The sequence below is a fragment of the Oryctolagus cuniculus genome, chromosome 1 (genome assembly GCF_964237555.1).
Source record: "Oryctolagus cuniculus chromosome 1, mOryCun1.1, whole genome shotgun sequence".
Classification (NCBI taxonomy): domain Eukaryota; kingdom Metazoa; phylum Chordata; class Mammalia; order Lagomorpha; family Leporidae; genus Oryctolagus; species Oryctolagus cuniculus.
Window position 1 is genome coordinate 114317869 of NC_091432.1, and position 21635 is coordinate 114339503.

At 41.9% G+C, this 21635-nt stretch overlaps 1 pseudogene; it reads left to right on the plus strand.

The window, feature by feature from the left end:
• Positions 1-407: 407 nt before the first annotated feature.
• On the plus strand, positions 408-4864 carry LOC127483139 (ubiquitin-ribosomal protein eS31 fusion protein-like; annotated as a pseudogene).
• Positions 4865-21635: the final 16771 nt, after the last annotated feature.

A 21635-nucleotide genomic window follows, 5' to 3' on the forward strand; every position in this document is an offset into this window, starting at 1 on the left:
TCGCCTGCAGTGCCAGCATCCCATATGGGTGCCAGTTCGAATCCTGGCTGCTCCTTTTTTGATCCAGCTCTCTGCTATGGCCTGGGAAAGCAGTAGAAGGTGGTCCAAGTGCTTGGGCCCCTGCACCCACATGGGAGACCCGGAAGAAACTCCTGGCCCCTGGCTTTGGATGAGTCCAGCTCTGGTCATTGTGGCCATTTGAGGAAGAAACCAATGGATAGAAGATCTCTCTCTCTCTCTCTCTTTCTCTGCCTCTCTGGAATTCTGCCTTCCAAATAAATCTTTTGAAAGAAAGAAAGAAAGAAAGAGAGAGAGAGAGAGAGAGAGAGAGAGAGAGAAAGAAAGAAAGGAAGAAAGAAAGAAAGAAAGGAGGGAGGGAGGGAGGGAAGAAGAAATTTGTAGGCTTTGTGATGTTACTAAGATGGACTCACGGACAGCCAACATGTCCCCAGCTTGTGATCCTATAAAATTAACAAAACCCAAATCACCCAAATAAATAGATGTTTTCTGAGGATCTCTCATCATGCCAGGGAAGGGAAATATCAAGAATAATCTTCAGTCCTATCTAGAAGGAGACTTTGGTTTGCTTTTGGAAATTAGACCTAACTCATGAAAAAGTAAAACCTAATATGTGACAATGTACTTTAAGTTCTAAACAAATCATGCAGAGGCCATTGGGTCTCACATTATGCTATGCATCAGAATCAGCCATGGACTTGTGAAAGCATCAATTTTCAGGCCCAATTCCTATAAATTATGAGTTTGGGCCTTTGCATCTGGACTTCTTAACAAGCTTCAAGTCGACTGGAGAACTGTGGAAAAGACAGTAATGAGAGAAAATGGATGGGGCAGTAAGTAAAGCTCCAAGTGCTAAGCACAGAGAGCGTTATCAGTAGCTAGACTATGAGGGTGGAGTGAGGGATTTTTTTTTTTTTACAGGAGATGAGATTTACTTGGTGTATGCCTGGATGGCCTATGGATTAGTCCCACCCTGTGAGAGCAGGAAGACAAGAATGGTTTATTTCCTCCAAACTAAAGGCCTCAAGGGCTAGATGTAGAAATGCAGAGTAGAAAATGTGGATGTTGGCCCGTTAGCTGGGTAGTCAGCTAATGAAGACCCCCAAGTGTGGTGAGTCTACCCCAAGTGTGGGTGCTCTGCCAACTGATTTCTAGCACAATGCAGGGTGCACTTTAAACAAAACACTAAGATTAGCCAAACCACTTACCTCCCCCAGAGGAGAGCCTTCACCCAGAGGAAGCCTGACAAATGATCATGTAAAATATTATGCTTTTAAGAAGGTCCCTTATATCTCCCCAAGAGTCAATATAGTCCATTATGTCAGTTCCTATCCACTGGCTTCTTTCTCAGCTATTTATATTTCCATTTAGTTGAAGCTTAGGCAAAGCTCACCAAGGCCCAGAAAATTAAAGTTATTGGACACTTGTTAGTTATCTTTATTTGAGATGATCCATCTTTTTCATTGCACTCACTCTGGGCCTGGTGGTTCGTCTCTTGTCATTTCCATCTGACCCTTTCCAGTGCCAAGATCCTGCCTTAAGCTAAGATTTGCATTCTGTTCTTTTGACACTGTCTTTTCCTCTAGGGAACTTCCTCTCTGCTTTTGTTCCCTTTTTGGGGGAAAGAGATGGGGATGGATGAAGGGTTGGGATTGGAATTGGGGCAAGAGCTAGCCTGTTCTTCTCCTGTGTGCTCTTGTTGTACTTTCCTCTCTTGTACCATTCTGTTTTCTTCCCATACTCTGCACACACCTGCCAGTCTAATCTTTCTTAAACACCACTTAAAGAGTACAGGTGAGATGATATAGATGAATATTAGTGCAGAGATAAGCTGACAGTACTTTGGAAGGTAAAGTTTGAGAGTGGGAAGAAATACTGGAGAGAAAGAAGAAAGGAAGAACATGCTGAGAAAGAGATGAGAAAGGCCAGTATAATAATAATAATAATAATGGGGATTATTAAGTACCTAATATGTACCAGGCAGCATGATAGTATAAGTCACTCTTGGACTGTGTATTGTCTCTTTACTCATAGAATAAAGAACTTAACTTTATTTTCCAAGGCCATACTGTTGATATGAAGTGCAAATAGAATTCAAACTCAGCTTGTCTGTATCATGTACAGCTATAGTCTATCATAGAAAAGAAAGCAAGCAATTTTTTTACACTCAAAATATATTTTACTGGAAGTTTCGAGGATTTAAATGTTTTAAAATAAAGATAACTTGATACACTCATAATCACACACACACACATGCACACATTTGCAAATCAAGAACAAAAGTTTTTATTTAGTTTGTTAACATTTTTTCACTTTATCTCATAATCTTTAGAGTTAGAGAGAAGCGCTGCCTTCTTCAAATTGAATGGCATAAATCTCCACAATAGTCCTTATTCTACCCATGTTCAAGTGTTTTCAGAGACAATGGAACCAGTTCCCACAAAGGCCATCTGTTCCCTTGTTGGATAGCCCAGGTGTTTATGTATTATCCCTCCTATGGTGCTCTGCATATTATTTTACAGTGGTTCAACTAATTTTGTCCTCTGAAGTTACACAGAACACATGAGATCCTTCATTCACAGGATAACTCTTGTATGCGTGATATGAATTCATACACATGGGGTCCGCTTTTTGGTGTAGCAGCCAGTGCCTGCAATGCTGGCATCCCAAATGGGCACTGGTTTGAGTCCCAGTTGCCCCACTTTCAATCCAGCTCCCTGCTAATGGCCTGAGAAATGCTATGGAAGATGGCCCAATTAGTTGGGCCTCTGCACTCATGTGGGAGACCTGAAAGAAGCTCCAGGATCCTGACTTCCATATGGCCCAGTTCTGGACATCAGTCAGTTGGGGAGTGGACTAGCAGACAGAATATTTCTCTCTCTCTCTTTCTCTCCCTCTCCCTCTCTAAGTCTAGCTTTCAAATAAATCTTAAAAAATTTCACACACACACAACTTTAGAGCTCCTTTTCTCCAGCCTAGTACCCTAATTCTTTCAGTTAGGAGTCACATGACATAGCTTTCCTTGTACTTATTACCCTTTTGACCAGCACTGGTCATCAAATTGAGTATAGAACTAAGATATGCCAGAGCAGTACAGCCTAGATGGAGACTTTTCCTTCCAATTCCTGGACATCTGTGTCTGCTGATATGGCCTGGCTTCCATGAGATTCTCAGAGCCAGGTGGTACTATGGCTTCCCTTTGTGCCTATAGGCAACAGACTCCTTCAGGCCCTCAGTTAAATTAGGAACATTATGCTTATCACTGGTTTCCCTTTTGGATCCACCACCTGCAGTGAGAACACCACTAAGATGCAAATTTGTGTGAAATCTCTTATAGGGAAGACTGTCATAGTCATGGTTGAACCCTCAGATACGATAGAAAAGGTGAAGACTGACATCTAGGATAAGAAAGGAATTCCTCCTTAGATTGATCTTTGCTGTCAAGCAATTGGAAGATGGATGAACTTTATCTAACAACAACATTCAAAAGGAGTCCACTGTTTGTCTTGTGTTGAGCCTTTGTGGTAGTGCTAAGAAAAAAGATAAAGTCTTACACCAACCCCAAGAAGAATATACTTAAGAGAAAGAAGGTTAAGCTGGTCATCCTGAAGTACTATAAGGTGGACAAGAATGGCAAAATCAGCCGCCTTTGTCAGGCGTACCCTCTGGATGCATGTAGTGCTCGAATGTTTATGGCCAGCCATATCGTAGCAAATGTAGTCTGACTCACTGCTTCAACAAACCCGAAGACAAGCCATTGTATATGAGGAGTTAATAAAAGGTATGAACTAAACTAAACTGAAAGTATCTCTGCTTAAATTTGCTTTTGTTAGTTTGACCCTTGTTTTGCATTGTCAAGATCTTTCTAGAATTTTCTAGGTTGTGATTCTTTTATTACTGACTCTCCTCCCTAGCTGTGTGTCACCTTTGATTTTATAAGAATATTTTCTACTCTATTTGTAATGTATTGTTGAATATAAGTAATAAGTTAAAAATGGCATTATAATGTGATCTCATTTTATTTAAAATTCTGATTATTTGTACAAAAAGAATTCTGGGTAGACACATACCAGAATAGCAGCATTCTTATCATCAAGTTATTGGATGATTTTTGTTTTGTTAATTTTTCATTTATATTTTTCTGACTTACGGAGTCTACTTGAGTGATTATACAGCCAAATAAAAATCTATCATTGTAGAAAGATTATTTCTAAAATTGTTGGCTTATCCTATATATTTTTATTTAAATTATTGCATTTTTTATTTCCTAATTCCCATGCATATCTGAACATTTTGACTCAATACCCCTTGAGGACAGGAAAATTGAGCTTCATTATCCCTGTTGGCAACTGGCATATTGTTGGCCTGGTTATTTTGCCTTTAAATTAACTTATTCTTCATCCAATACTGAATTCATAGCCTTTGACTTTATCAATTGTTCCTATTGATATCATAAAATGATGGGTTCCTGGTGCTTCATTTATGACCTGCTCTTAAACCAATTAGAATGATTCATTTACTGATGAATAATTGTTTACTATGTTAACAAACCTTTAAGCCAACTGAAAACTAATTATTTTGATTTATTCTGGTTGGTTGAGAAATTTATAAACATAATAATGGAATAATTTTGGTGAGAGAGGAATATCGGTGATCGCTCCAAGAAATTATTGAGACCAGCACTGTGCTAAGAATCCTACCAATGGGGGTGAAAATCTGACTTTAGAATTCAAGGTACTTGTAGCATTGCTGAGCAATTAGACCCTTAAGAACAAAAGGGTGTCAGCTTACAAATTGGAATGTTGGTTGGTGTTTGCCCTCTTTCAAGCTCATTACTTTTCTCTCTTCTATAGAATATTTCTTTAAAGGTGGGTTATAGGACTGACTACTCTGACTGTAACCTTAAACTGAAAATGCACAGCTTTTCTATGCATTCTACATCTTTATCTTAAAAAGCTAACTTGCTAGCTTTGCCTGTGCTGGATGGATGGCTAGGTAGATGATCATTCATTGGCTAGTTCCCTGAAGATTATCATTCAGGTCACAGCTTTTTTAAAACGTCCACAGGAATGACTTCTTGATGATGTTGTACACAAAGAGACTTACTAGCAGGAGTCATTTATTTCTTAAATTCACTTCACTTAAATCTAAACTATACATCCACAATGGGCTAGAGCTGAACACATTATCTACTGCTACCACTTGGTAATACAGAGAATGCTTAATGGCAAGATAAGAGCTCTGGTTCTTATCCAAATAGAGCCCTGGCAATCTTACCTGGAACTTAGGCAGGATTGTCAATGGAAGGGATAGTAGCAATCAGAATGGCCTTTTCCTTCCATACCCAGCCTTGCTCCATGGGGGAAGAAAGTGTCTTGTCACTTGGACCTCCATAGATGGATTCCAGGTCTTCTCTGTCATTTATTGTAGACTGCAGTAAGGGAACACTGGTAAAAACCACAGCAGTAGAGAACTGGAGGATATAGCTCTTTTGTCTACTCTGTGCCTTTTTCTACCCCACCCTCCTACTATTGCTCGGCTCTGAAAAAGCAATCCAGGCCTGGGCTTATAGAGTTCTTACAGGATACTACTAAGCATCACCTAGACGTCTAACTTTAACTTATGAATCTTTCTCATTTTCTATCCCAATCCATACCCAAATCCCAGAGCAGGAATTATGTTTGTGTTTTCACTTAAATTCTCTAAATGATCAGTGCTCCCAATCAACCTCACAACCTCATCTTTCAGCCAACTGCATAAATATGTTGTGTGTGTTTAGGAAAGGGACGAGTATGGCACAGACTAGCCCAAGCTGAGATGTTTGTCAACTGAGTTCTAGGAAGAAGAGTAGGCAGACAGAAAAGACATAGCTAGTCTCATACGCATACATGGGTCTTGAGAGAAGGAATGACTGCTGATGCCTGAATCAATTATTTCTTTCATTTAATTCACTGTGTGCCTATGATAAGCCATTCATCATCTAAGGTCCTGGGGATATGATGGTGATCAAACACTGCAAAAAAAAGAAAAGTTATGACACTAGCAAGAGCCACCCCTCTTTCAAGCTGCTTGAGGTATCTCCTCAAGACCCTTGAACATTGTATTATATAAAAGCAATCATATGATACAGACAGATATATTAAGATATAATTAAGGCCTACAAAGACTCATTGACTTTTCACATTGGGAGTTAAACTCTGATTTGAGTTTTACCCGCTCTGATTCCTATCCAGCTTCCTGCTAATGTTCCTGGGAAGGAAACAGAGAATGACCCAAGTGCTTATGCTCCTGCCACTCATGTGGGAGACCAGGATGGAGATTCTGGCTCCTGGCTTCAGCTGAGATCAGCCCTGGATGGCTGTTGCCACCATTTTGGGGAGTGAAGCAGTTGATGAACATTTTTCATCTCACTCTCTTTCTTTTGTTCTGCACTTCAAATAAAAAAATCTTTTAAAAACAGGCTTCTTAATGGATATTGCTTTCCTCCTCAGTCTCTCCAACTCCACATCCCCAAGGGACTGGAGCTGTGCACCAATGTATGGTCACAGGGTCTTTGGTGTTGATCTACGGACAAGAGGGTAGAGCCGTTGATCTTGTCAAGGTTGACCTAATATCTTTAAGATGACATACCTCCGTCCAAGTAGCTGATGTCTCTGGAAGTCCCTCTGGTACAAACCCTTTTGGCCCTCACAAGTTCTTTCAGGCTATGGACTATGATCTGGGGGCAGTGCCTAGAGTAACTGAGGTGGAGTCTGCATGCAGTTATGCCTGGGACGGGCTCTCTGGCTCTGAGAATGAGTGCAGGATGGTGCGCATGGGCAGATACACCACCAACAACATCTTTCTCTTGTTGTTGATGCACAAGCAGCAAAAGGTTCCAGCTTTTATTGTGATCCCCTTCTGCTGGGTCATGTGGCAATTGTAATTCAGTGGTTTCTACTCTGTCCCAGAAAGCTCTAGGTTAAGTTGTTTTCTAATATCAAGTTGCTCATAATCTGAACTAGTCTTCAGAGGCCAGAGGAAGACTCCTGGTCAAGGTAGACTTCATCATCCAGATTCTTGCATGCATCCATGATCTCATGGACTTCTGTCCCGTGATAATGATATGCCTTATCATTGCTGAGTCTTGGGCAAATGCTGAAGTTTGAACATGTGGAACTCGACTCTCTGGACTTTCTCGTGATTGCCCACTGAGCAGATGCTGGAGAAAAGCTAGTTTCGGTTGATTTGTCCCCTCTCCTTAAAACATCAAAGAAGATCCCCTGAGAGGTTGTTGGGATATTTGATCATCCAGTTGGGATTGACCCAGTGGAAGAAAGCTATCACAAAGTTGGGTAGGGTTCAGAGTAAGTCTTTCAGGGTATAGCATCTTCATCATGAATATGTGTTCCTTGCCCTGTACCAATTGTTCCTTCAGCCAGGTTAGCCCCTGTTAGCAAGTGCCACCAGGATACCTGACAGCAAGGTCAGGCAAGCCCAGGGATCATGTGTCAGCAGTATGGTCAGCCATACTAGCATTCTTCATGCCCTCTGGAAGCCTACATATTCTTGCACAGAGCTCAGGAATGAATGAATGCATGTATGAATAAATTAATAAATTTAATAATTTCATCTTGTTTTTGCCCAGAAAATATGCTCTTGCTTAAGACAACTTTACTAAAGGATTCTAAGATGTTTCTGTTACCAAAACATTCTCTGTCCCATCATTTTATTTCCTATGATCATAGTGGGAAGGAGGGACCTTTGAATCACAAAATGCCATAGCAATTCAGAGAGTGGATAAGGTATTCTGTTGAAACTTTGCAAATACAGGAGACTTTAAGAAATTGTTGATTTTAGGTAGCAGAAAGATTGGAAGAAGGTACTCCATGTAGGAAGAATAATAAGAACAAAGACATGGCAGTAAGAAAAAACTTGTTAGAGTGAAAGACAGAAAAAAGTTTGATAGAAGCACTGCATGTTGGAAACCACAAGGAAAAAGGTGATGCTGTTGATGGATAGAGAATATTAAATATAACATTCAAGATATGGCATGTACTTTCCTATCTTTAGTACCTTGCCCAGACTATGACACATAAGGGACATTTGGTAGATGTTTATTGAATGAGTGAATGAATGAATGAGTAGATGAATGGGTAAATGGGTAGATGATAAATTTGATGGGAGGAAGATTGTTCAAACTGAAGCCAATGAACTTGGAAGATAGGAAGGAGAGAGAGAAATAGGAAGTGGAGGCATGGAAAGAGATAACAGTGGAGTTTTTATGTGGAAATATCCCATAGGAAGTTGTTTGAAATTAACATGAGAGCAGCGTGTGTCTAGCTGTGCAGACTTCTGAATCATTATAACAATGGTAATAATGGGTAACAATGGGTAAATCCTGGAGGGTAGTAACTGCAAAGGCTGAAAAGTAAAAGGCAAGGCTAATTGCTGGGGTTTAGACATTAGGCAACAGAAGGAAAACAAGATAATGGAGAAACCATGAAGTTTGGAGAACCAACAAAGTCACGTCAAAGAATCCTGGATAGAGAAGCATTTTTATTTAAGTGGTAAAGGGGACTGTGGAACAAGGTAGAAAAGCTCAGAGGCTGGGAATGCTGGAAAGGATATTTCTTAGATCATCAAGGACAGTACCATTGGAGGTAGAGGAAGCACAGGGTCTGGCAGGTGGGCATTCAGCTGGCAAACCACCAAAGAGTAGACAGGACAGTGGTTGCTGGGGCCAAGGAGATTGTTCTGAGTATAGAGATGCATCTGCAAGGCTGGATTCTGAAGACCTGCGGATGATCTTTCAGGGCCTGGGGTGGGGATATTCTCAGTCATAGGAGCAAATGACTGAAGAAAGGCAGAAGTGACTCATACTTAGAGTCAAGATTGTGAATCATGTTTAGATGAGGACTTGCACTCGCATCGTTAGAAGCCCAGCTGAACCTCATAGCTCTAATAGAAGTAGCTAAGTCAATTAAGAGAGAACTGAAGACACTAAAAAGGAAACCACTAAAAACAATAATAACAAAATTAAAGTGTAGGAAGCTGAATTTCTATTTATTGACTCATGATGATAAAAACCCTGAGAGATCTCTGAAACCTTTAGGCTACCCATTCTGATTTTCCTGTGATGGTGCCCATTTGGAGCAAGAATAGGGAACAGATGAGCCAAGAAGACTGTGTCCTGCCCCATCAGCAGCCTTGGAATGGAAGATCCCTAGGGATATAGGTATATTAAAAAAAAAAAAAAAAAAAAAAAGGAAGAGAGAGCTAAGAGTCTGTGAGGCCTGTAGGACAGAAGGAAGCAACAATGTGTAGGAACAACTTCACAGCTGAAAAAACTGTCCAAATGCTTTGTCATCTGCCCCTGCATAGGAGACTAGTGGTAACAGTCAGTGTAGGGTGACACCAGTGGCTAACCACAGGATGTACTTTTCCGCTCACCAACAGAGCCCTCTTAGACAAATTACTAAATCTTCCACTTCCCACTTGTAAAAAACAAACAATAGTAACAAGAAGAAAAAGCAATAAGAAAATCTACCTTATAGTCTTTCTGAGAATTAAATAAAGTATTATGCCAAGGACAAGATTTGACATCCAATGAATGGTAGTTTTTTAAAAAGTAGGTTCTTAGCTGAGATGTGTTAACTCTGTGGATCCCAGTGTTCCTGATGAATAAACAGGGGCTTCGGTGCCCACTTCCCCATGGTGTAGCCCTCCTCGCCCCTGAACAGACCCTGACATGCGAGTATTCTCTGTGCCAGGTCATGAGAAAGGCATGTCACTGGTTTTCCAGGATGGCAGGCAATCTATGGGGTGCCATTTAAAGCCAAGAAACTGAAATGAGACCCAAAGGAGAGAAATCTGCTAATGAGCCCATCAAGATAAAGAGGTAAGAGTGTCAGCTTCTGACCATCTGTCTTGTTCTGGCAGCCTGTGCTGTCCAGACCCCACCCCCTGCGCCTCATCCAAAACTTGCCAATGCCATTGATTTGTATTAATCTGATTGAGCATTCATTACCCCAACTACCAACCTGTCACTGTTTGCTTAGCTTGCATGAAATCAGAGCTACACAAAAATCAATGTGTGAAATCTTTGTATCAACATATAAGAAATAAAAAGCTTTATGCTGGCAGATGCAGGTTTTTAGACAGATTAAAGCTGACAAATTGGCATGATCCACGAGGAAGGCAATGATGAGGTGTGGTGAAATGTCAAAGGTTTTGAAAATGGCATGCCAAGGAAAGAAATGCATTGCTGTCAAGGGAAAAGAGAGGGCTGTTTATAATCAAGGGCTCTGGGTTTGCACAAGTGCTGATGAGTATTTTTGAGGAAGTGATTTGCAGTCAGTAGAGCTGGCACATTGTTGGTGTCCTCTAGGAGCCAATAAGCAAAAAACAAAGAGGTAATGACTTTAGTAAGGACACAATATGCGTGGCAGTGCCAGGAGGGAATGGAGGAGCCTGCAGGCCCACTTCCTTTGATCACTGCTCCCTCTGTCACTAGGGACAGGCTCTCACCTTGTACCCTCCACATGACTTCTTCTACCAAAAGGTGACAGAGAACTCTTTCCATTCAAATGATCACAAGGGTGATAGAAGTCTAAAGCATATTGCTTGGAGTAGACATGCACACCTTGTGCCTAATTAGTTCTGTGTTCTGCACTTTAACTTATAAGACACTCACGAATTGGAGCAAAATATCTCAACTTTGATTACAAGAATATCTATAATAAAATTGATAGCCAACTTGATGAAGAAGCCACTTCCATTTATGACATGTTCTACATTATATGTACCTACATACATAGCATCATAGAATTCCATAACCATAGCTAAATTTTCATTTAATTTTGATTGCTTTGTCTCATAGTATACTTGCAGACCATCTGCTGTCAACACCATAGGTTATGTATGTTTCAGAAATGCAAACTCCTAAAAAAGTACCCAAGAAAGGTAAATATTCTTCTCCCAAAGGAAAAATAATCCGTTCTAAACAACTGAGAATATGCAGATGCCCTGTTAAACCCATCATAAATCGAAAGTAGTATTTGTTGAAAATGCATTTAATACAACTAACCTATTGACATCATAGCTTACCCTAGTGCCATGAAAGTGTTCAGAACACTTGCATTAGCCTACATTTGAGCATCATCACCTAATACAAAGTCTGCTTTATAACAAAGCATTGAAAAATCTTATGCAATTTATTGAGTACCATTCTGAAAGTGGAAAACAGAATGGCTGTATGCATGAATTTTCATAGTATTACTATTTGAAAAATCAGAAGGTCAGGAGTTGAACTATCACAGGTTGGAGATCAAAGCCAAAGCCACAGAGGAAGCCATTTTTGGTGAATACAGAGGATGATACTGTGAAAAGAAACTAAGAATTGGAATCATGACTTGAGTTTGAACTTGTACCCCTCACACACGTGTTTGAGGTTTTCATCAACTACCTAGACCCGTTTCTGATTCTGTAAAATGGGGATAAGATTCTGTAGAAGTTTTCTGAGGGTTTGGGGAGAAAAAGGATATGAAAGGTCTAACAGCTGGCCTCAAGGTCTAGCAATTCTCAGTGCTGGCTTGCTGTCCCTTGGATCACTCATCATTATGAGTGCCCCTCCGTTGGAGTGGATAGTATAGAAATGTGATGATTGGTGGTTATTGGTGATAAACAGGTGCACAGCTATTTCCCAGCTCTGAGATTTTCACCCCTGAGAGCAATGGAGACACAATCAAGTACTTAAAAATCAGCCTTTGTTATTATGCCACCAGGATTCATTCGTGTGTTGATTGATACCCAGTGAATCTTTTTCCCAGTGGTCTTTTTTGTTCTGGAGATCTGTTACTTTATAAAAATCTACCCCAAATCTTAGTGACTTAAACCAACAGTACTGATCTATTTTATTCACAAATTTTTAATCTGGGCATGGCTCAATCTAGTAATTCGTATCTCTGCTCCATGGGGCACCACCTGACCAAGGGCTGAAGGGTCTGCTTTAGGATGACTCCCTCACATAGCCAGTAAGTTGGTGCCCACATAGGCAGGGGGCTGAGCCAATGCCTAGGAACTCCCATTTACTGTCTCCCCAGCTTGGGCCCCTCTATGCCGTCCAGTCTTTCTCATAGCATAGTGGCTGGCTTCCAGGGCAAACTTCTCAGGATAGACATAACCAGATGGAAGCAGAATTGGTTCCTAGGGCCTGGCCTTGCAGGCCACATGGCATCACTCTGTCATATTCTACTAGTGGAGGTAGTTACAGAAGCCCGCCCAGGTTTATACTGAGTCTACTTCCTGATGAAGAATGGCCAGTTGTATCTTATAGAGTGTGAGGGATGAGAGATACTGTTTAGTCAATTTTGGGAAAATATAGTCTGCATACTTTTTTCAGTTTTTTTTTTTGTTTACAATTATAATCTTGATTCAAATCTTTATCATTAGCACAAGGGTTTATTTATGCCTTTTTGCTTGTCTGTTTTTCTATTAAGCCCCTCCTTGTTCCCTTCCAGACTGAATTTCACTGTAAGAGTAGGAAGGAAACTTCCCATGCTTCCCTGCCCCTATCCCAACTTAAAAGCCTTTGATTTCCCCCTTGTCTGTGGGATAAGCTTCAAATCTCTCAGTATGATACGCTGTGACCCCATGACTTCACGGTCCAGATCCAGCTTTGTAGTGCTACTCATTCTAGTTTAATACATTCACCCTTGTCACGGAAATTACACTACATCACATTTCCCTGAGAGGTAGAAAGACCATGGACTCAGAGTTTAGAGCCAGCCAGACTTGGGTTCAAATCCCTGCTCTGCCACCAGGCCTTTGAAGAGGAGCAAATAATTCTTGTCTTGCAAATTGCTAGGAGGATTACATAGAACAATACATATAAAGTGACTGGCATGGAGGGGATTTTAGATGAATGCACTTTTTCTTCTCCATTTTCTTCTCACTTATCTAATGTAAGCAGCTGTTTTCTTGGAGTACCTTTTCAAGGCAGGTTATGGACTGGGTTTCCCAGACGAGATTTCCCTCTGTGCTGCCAGTCGTCCAGGCAGGGACAACATTAGGGGCAACGCAGCTTGTGACCTATCTGGCTTCATTTCATTAGCTACAGAAACCCACATCGTGATTTGGCAGTACCAAGGTATATGATGGACTTCCCGCAGACCTGCGTCTGGGCACCTTAAGCTGGCTTGTCGTACACAGAGAAGAAATGCATCTTGATTTACATGCCTTTAGAAATAGCTGTGGCATTGTGGTTTGTGTTCCACAAATCCATACTGGATTGGGCAGATGTCAAAAGCAGTGTTGCCACAATCCCTAAGAGCATCCAGTAATTCCCCTCTCAGTCTCCTTTACTCTTCAGGGCCTGTTTATAAGTCTCCAATCAATTATGGCATTTTTTTGGATGCTTCTAACATTTTGCCTAATCGGTTCACTTATTAATTCTGTTGAATGTATACCTTTCAAATTAGATTTCCATTTGGCAGATGACTTATTTAACCAATCAATAGGAAAGTTCCAAGAATTGTAATCTCCCTATTTCCAATCATTTGTAGAGTCTTGGAGGGGTCATCTCTCTCATCTGTATCAGAGCAGCAGTTCTAAGGCAAGGAAGCCAAGTCATTAGACTTAACCTTTTAAGAAGCTATCCACACTAAGAATAGCTCAACATTACAGCACATTCAATTTTTAATGGAGTTCTACCGAAGCTATGAAGCTATTCTTCACCCTGAGATAAAAGTTGCTTTCACACTGGCACCTCCCATGTATCCCGTAAGCCACTCATCTGCAGCCTGTCCCATGACATACTGCTGTTTTACTGTCCCTCAATTTGGCTTCAAAATATGAAAATCTATGGAGATGGACAATGTGGGAATCCACATTCAAAGACTAACGTAGTCTCCGTATAGGAGACCGAGGATAAAGAAAGAATGCCCTCCCTGGTCTTCTTTCCTAAGCCTCAACATTGCTTTCCAATTCCTATTGCACTTTTACAACCTCCAAGAAACCTTTCCTAATTTAACTCCATTCAGTTTCACAGCTCTATTCGTTCTGTAGTATGAAGAGTTACTATTTAAACATTTATTTAAGTCTTTCAACTTCAGGCCCCGTGCTAGGCACTTTATATTAATTATCTCATTTACTTCTCAAAATAGGCCTGTGGAAAAGTATTACTATTCTCCTTTCATCCATGTTGAAGTTGAAGCTCAGAGGTGAGTGAACTTGTCTGGTGTTACACAGTATGTGCAAAGCTAGGACTAGAGATCAGATCTTTTTGCCTCCAAAACCTCCCCTTGGCCACTCTGCAATGCCAACTACCCCACAGAGCTTTCTCACCATCCTTCTAGTCATCTCAGCAAATTCCATGGCCCTTGTAACTGGAGAGTTTACACCTACTGATCTTTTCTATCATTTCTTTGTATATCTGCCTCTCTTGTTTATTAGGCTAAGAACTGCACGACAACATCTATATGGTTATTGGTCCAGAACTTTAATCCCTAGGAAGCAACTCTGGTGTAGTGGAAAGGATACTGAACTTGAAGTATTATAATCTGAGGGTCAACTCTTGGCTTCCCTTCTTATTGTACAATCTTTGGGTGAACCAATCTTGCTGAACCCATTTCCTTATCTTTAAAATGATGGGTAGAGTAATTATTGTGGAACTGGTATAAGCACAAATGTGAAGTAAAGCATTATAAAGATGTAGAGTATTTTTAAATGTTGGCTCTTAAAGCCCCTCACAAGAATTTGTTTTTAGAGAGTGATAAGTCACTTGTGATGATTTCAGAATCCTGGGAGAATTGTGCCCACAAAAGTGCCTCATGTAGCAGCAAAGTAAGTCCTCAGAGGAGCCCGAAGTTCTGGCACGGGTTCCTGCTGGGTGGTGGGGAGCCAATCAACAAATGCCCAGAGCCATTTCCTCCCCTGAACAATAGGGACGTGAAATGGTGAGACTGGCAAGGTGCCAGGCAGCTGTTCTTTGAGTCCTTGGAGGATAGCAATGGTCTCACATTGCAGGGAGAGGGATTTAGTTAAACCTGAGGAAGTATTTCCTGAGTATAGGCACTGTGCGACTCTGGAATGCAAGGTTAAAGAAGGCTGAAATGCCCTTCTTTGGGAATATTGGAAAAAGAAGAAAAAAATCTATGAGACTATTGTGCTGCTTGGAGGCAGAGGAATGGATTAATTCCCTTCAGACCAAGGAATTAGTAGTGAAGAATGAGATCTGCTTGTCTTGTCTCACCTTGCGGAGTAGAAGACTTGCTTCAATATTTTGGAGAAGTGATGCATGTACCCCCTCTTCCACCACTCATCTCCACAACCCTTCCCTTAGGTAAACATCTAGCCCAGCTCTATATCAACATTGCTTTATCCAAGCAGGCTGACTTCTTGGCCATGGAGTTCTTCTGGAAGCACACGGTCCCAGGAGCAAGAGCCTGATACTTAAGCAAGCTTCCAGAGTCCAGCTAGCACACAAGTGCTGCAGAGGGCACCTTCCCAAACTTGTTTTTATAGGCTGCACTTCACCGAGTGCACGTCTTACTGCACAACTCCAACCTTAGGTGCTCCACCTATCAATCAAGCACAACAAATACACAGCACTGGCTTTGTGAGCAAGAATGCACAAACCTGTTCCCTTTATTGTCTCATTCCTGCCAACAGAGAATACACTTAATTAAAAGTCATCGGGAAATCCTCCAAACAAAAGAGAAATGTAGTTTTTGAAAGGTGTAACATATGTGAGGTCTGGACCCAGAAAATCATTAACCTTCAGAATCCTGGGAGTTGCCAACACAATAGTGGAGTGTGGTGAGCATGTCAAGGAAATATTCAGCCCCACAAAATCATTCCCAAGACTGCCCCACTTCTTTCCAGTGGTTTTAACTTTCTCAATGTCCTTGAGACACAGTTTGTCCAGATGGGCTTGCAAGCAATGTGTGGTGCTACAATTTAAAATAAAATTCTGTTTCCAAGGCTGGATGTATTTTCCTCTCAAGGCCAGAATAATTTACTGATTATTTTTGGTACTGAAAGACAATATTAATTTATTTATTGGAAAGGGAGGGCGAAAAGGAGAGAGAGAGAGAGAGCGAGCTTTCCATCTGCTGGTTCACTTCTCAGATGTCCAGAACAAGGGCTAGGCCAGGCCAAAGCCAGGAGCCAGGAACCAGGAACCAGGAAATCCCACCGCATTTCCCACATGGGGAGCAGGGACTCAAGTACTTGAGCCATCGTCTGCTATTTCCCAGGAGTGTTAGCAGGGAGCTAGATCAGAAGCAGAGTAGTCAGGGTTCAAACTGGCACTCCTCTGTGGAACGCAGGCATCCTAAGTTGCTTCCTCATCTGCTGTGCCACAACACCCACCCTTAAAATACAGATTCTTTTTTTTTTTTTTTTTTTTGACAGGCAGAGTGGACAGTGAGAGAGAGAGATAGAGAGAAAGGTCTTCCTTTGCCGTTGGTTCACCCTCCAATGGCTGCTGAAGCCGGCGCGCTGTGCTGATCCGAAGGCAGGAGCCAGGTGCTTCTCCTGGTCTCCCATGGGGTGCAGGGCCCAAGCACTTGGGCCATCCTCCACTGCACTCCCTGGCTACAGCAGAGAGCTGGCCTGGAAGAGGGGCAACTGGGACAGAATCCGGCGCCCCGACCGGGACTAGAACCCAGTGTGCCAGCGCCGCAAGGTGGAGGATTAGCCTACTGAGCCGCGGTGCCGGCCCTAAATACAGATTCTTAACTTGGGATCTATGACCAAGTCTCAGGGGCCTTTGACTCTATTAAAATTATATCCAGCATATCTTGTTGAATGCTTGTTTTCTGGAGGAGCGCGTGTAAAGCTTATTCACGTTCTGTTGGTGGTGGTGGGCTTTAAGATTGTGATTGGAAAGTATAAGCAGCCACAGCATTCAAGGCAAACGCTCTTCAAGTACCCCCTGGCAACCAGGAATCCTACCCACATGCTGCCCAGATCTCCAGTTGTCAGGTTGCTGAGGGAGGGCCTTCTTCAAGCTACTTGCCCAAGCAGAAGCTGTATCCACAGCTCGGCATAGATTCCTCCCCCGAAGCAGCCCAGGGAGAGACACTTTGGCACAGATGATCTCTAGGGTCTCTTCCAACTCCCACATTCTGAAACTCCGAAGTTTGTGTGTGACCCAGAAATGAGGCCTTTGGACCATGTAACAGGCATTTTCTTCCTGTTTTTTCTGTTAAGGAAAAATCTCACTCTATTTGCCTTCCTGGTCTTCCAGGGACTGAATCTGACATGCAGAAAAGTGAAGAGAGAAGCTTTAGCTGCAACCCCTTCCCAGCTTGGGGTCCCTGGGTCAGGGGATATGGGAAATGCTGGAATGGATGTCCAAGAAATCAAACAAGTGGTCTTCAAAGATTTGGGTGATGCTGATGTCACAGGGCTCTGCAGGAAGCTGCCTGTGTCCTGAGTTCGGGTGTGTTCTGTATGATTTCTTTCTGGCATCTCCAGAACCACTCTTAGAAAGTTGATGGTTCCATTGCCTTTACTCTTTCTGGCACTGTTAGACCCTCGGAGTGAGGATGCTAACACATTGAGAGGCACACCCCAAAGACTCAGAGTCCAGACCAGCTGATGCAAAAGCAAGAGGATTTATTCGGCGTCTGTGCAGACGGGCCTCCTGAACTCGGGAGTCCGGAGAGCGCCCCCAGCACAAAGCCACACTGTTTATATACCCGCAGCGACCAATCAAAAGCACTATAGAGTCCATGCACATAGCAGTCCAATCCGTGAGCTGATCATGTGAAGGGCATGTGTCTTCTATCCACTCAGCTACGGGATCACATGGGAGGCATGCACACAGCAGTCCAATCCGTGAGCTGATCATGTGAAAGGCATGCGTCCTCTATCCAATCAGCTACGGGATCACATGGGAGGCATGCACACAGCAGTCCAATCCGCGAGCTGATCATGTGAAAGGCAAGCATCTTCTATCCAATCAGCTACGGGATCACATGGGAGGCATGCACCTCGTCGCCATTTTGTTGTTTACTTCTTTAGTAGTTCCTTTCCCTGCCAGCGCCATCTTGTTCACCCTGAGGGGGACGACGTCTCACTCCCTTTGTTCCCCTGGAGGGAGAGCAGTGTCCTGCTTCCCACACCGTTATTTGAGTATTAGGAGGCATACAAACTGGGTTAGGTCTTAGCACAGCCAGGCACAAGTGTCGCAGCTAGCTAAGCGTAGGGTCCCTTATTTTTATAGCTGCACCTAATTTTAGCTTTGGGTGAAAAAGTTTAGGGCTATAATTTTTAAACTTTAATTTTATTTGGGGCAAAGGTAACTTCTTGTTTTTAATGGTATTGGCTTAGGTCACTCCATCTTGGTTTGATTTTTAAGGTTCTTCAGCACTAAATGGAGCTAAGAATCGACTCTGCTTTTCGTCCCACTTGACTTTGGTGAGAAATAGCTTCCACAACAAAACTGACACCCGTAAGATACTACAGTCTGGTCACTTCTTCTGCATCCAAACCTTCCTCATCTGGGATCCTAGGTCTGAGCATGGAGGGGACAGCATGCCTAAGAAATGACTGAATTAGTAGTTACAGCCCAGCAACCACAGGCAAAGGAGGTCAGTGGAAAGCGACAATAAGCCTCCCATGCTCAGAGGGTGAAGCAACCAAAGCCTGGCAAGAGAGAGACATAAAGTGGAGTAATTTAATAATTCATTAGCTAATTTGTTCAAAAATGTTACTGTTCCTCCTATGTAGATAGCCCTGCCGCACCACATGAGCCACTGTGGGAGGATCTGTCCTCAAGGAGCTTGTAAGCTACGTGCATAAACCATAATACTTTGAAAGTTGGAGTGCAAAGAGCCCAGGTAGCTAACAGGGTACCGACAGTCACTGCTGTGGGGATTTAGAGAAGGAAGGTGTCTCTGTGCGGGATGGACAAGAAAGGCTTTGTGGAAGTGTTTAGAATACAAGGGAAAAAAAAAAAAAAGAAAAGAAAAAGGCCGGCGCCACAGCTCACTGGGCTAATCCTCTGCTTTGCGGCGCCGGCACACCGGGTTCTGGTCCCGTTCGGGGCGCCAGATTCTGTCCCGGTTGCCCCTCTTCCAGGCGAGCTCTCTGCTATGGCCAGGGAGTGCAGTGGAGGATGGCCCAAGTGCTTGGGCCCTGCACCCCATGGGAGACCAGGAGAAGTACCTGGCTCCTGCCATCGGATCAGCGTGGTGCGCCGGCCACAGCGCACCAGCCGCAGTGGCCATTGGAGGGTGAACCAACGGCAAAGGAAGACCTTTCTCTCTGTCTCTTTCTTTCTTTCTTTCTTTTTTTTTTTTTTTTATCTTTTATTTAATGAATATAAATTTCCAAAGTACGACTCATGGGTTACAATGGCTTCCCCCCCCATACCGTCCCTTCCACCCACAACCAACCCTCCCCTTTCCCACTCCCTCTCCCCTTCCATTCACATCAAGATTCATTTTTGATTATCTTAATATACAGAAGATCAGCTTAGTATACCTTAAGTAAGGATTTCAACAGTTTGCTCCCACACAGAAACATAAAGTGAAAAATAATAGATGATTTTTTTAAATGATGATGAAATCAGATCAGACCTATTGTCATGTTTAATCCCAGTGAGAGTCAAGTTGGGAATTTGACTATGACCGTGTCTAAACAAGATAAGAGTCGGAGAACTCAAGGGGCTTCCATAGCCTTGGAAACTCATGACTGGTGCATAGGGAGATTACTGATGCCATAAACAGGAGTGTCAATTTGTAAAGTCAACAACAGGAGTCACTGTGCACTTACTCCTCATGTAGGATCTCTGTCCTTAATGTGCTGTACACTGAGGCTTAATGCTATAACGAGTACTCAAACAGTATATTTCACTTTGTGTTTCTATGGGGGTGCAAACGATTGAAATCTTTACTTAATGTACACTAAACTGATCTTCTGTAAAAAAAAAAAAGAATACAAGGGATGTTAGGAGATGAATGCAATTTGGAGAGGCTAGATGGTAAGGGGAATTCGGAGTTTGGAGGGGAAAAGGTGTGGAATATAAAAGTATGAGGTATTGTTGGTCAGTGAAAAGTTTGTACGAAGCTGTCGTGAGAGACCTACAGGTCGTGCAAAGGGGTTTAGATTTCATCTGACAAGCAAGAGTTTCAAGCACTGCTGAATTTGTTTTTTTTTTCCCCCTAAAGAAATGCTTCAAAATGCTTTTGTTTCTCTTATTCCTCTCCTCTCTTTCCTCCCATTTCCCCCTTAATTCTTTTCGATTTTCTAAATTTGACTTTGCAGTTTTGCTCAGTTAGGATTATGAACATTTTATTCAATGTTGAAAAATGCAGTGTATTGGGATTACACTTTTTTGACAACACTTATTTGATCTGGAATGAATAACTGCACTGTTTTTCATTAACTTTTGAAGTATCTACTACTCATTTAAGGGCTAAATCTTATCCCAGAACCTTTGTCCAAGCACACCAGGTACTGTCTGTTTTCACCCTCTGGGAAGACTGTTGGAGCTCTCTCAGTCCCTGCTCCTATTAAAATGGAATATTTTCTAGATTTGCTACACTGCATCTGCTTAACTTTTCTCCTCAATCCTTCTAGATTTTTCTTTCACTTCTCCCCTCCTGGGTTAGAGTCCCTGTTTCTTGGATCTTGAATTTTTATATGTCTTATTTGTGTATTCATTTTGGCAAAGTACACCCGCCAGTAGCTTAGGAATGAATGCAGAGAAGCTGCATTTCTGAGGCCTTATTTGTCTGATAATAGTTCTGCTCCATGTAACTCCATTGATGGTAATATGGAAGTTCAGTTGGAAATAACTTGTCTTGGAAGTTTCTCAGGTATTTTTCTGATATCCTCTAGAGTCCTTGTTGCTGTGAGAATTCTGTGCTTTATGGATTTGCCTTCATTTGCAGTTTCCTGGTTTTATCTCTATAGATGCTTTATAAGCATGGACATTAATTTTGCTGAGTATTTATAACCATTTTTATCTGAAAACTCATGTCTTCCTGTCCTGGAAATTTCTCTCGAGGTATTTCCTCGATAAATCTCTGTCCTGCTTTTTTCATTTTCTTTCTGGAACTCTTCTTACTCAGAGGCAGAAGGATCATCAACCCTCTAATTTTCTCATTTTTTTCTATTTTCCATCTCTATATTTTTGCTCCACCTTCTGTGATCTATCCTCAGCTTTACTTTCCAATTATAATAACAAACATTTTCTCTCTGCCAACTTCTTTCATCTTTCTGAAGGTGTTAATTACAGTTTTCTTTCTCCTTCTCTATCTCTACTTCTACTCCTTCTTTTACAACTCCTAGAAATGCTCTATTTCCTCTGAGTTTCTTAGTCCTGATAATTTGATCTTTTAGTCTCTGACTTTTTGAGTGAGGGTTTTCTTCAAATATATGATCATGATGATCTTGGACAATCATTTCCTATTTAGGGCATCAGCATCAAAAACCCAGATGGCAACTCTTTATACTAGAAAGGACTTGTCCACTCACGTGCTTCATTGTAGGTTAACACATGTAGGACATCTTAGGAATCCAGATCACCAGGTCTTTTTTTTTTTTTTTCATGGACTGGTAATTTGTTGTTGTTTCACTCAAAGAAGAATCCATCAATTTCTTAACTGGTGTGGGAAAGA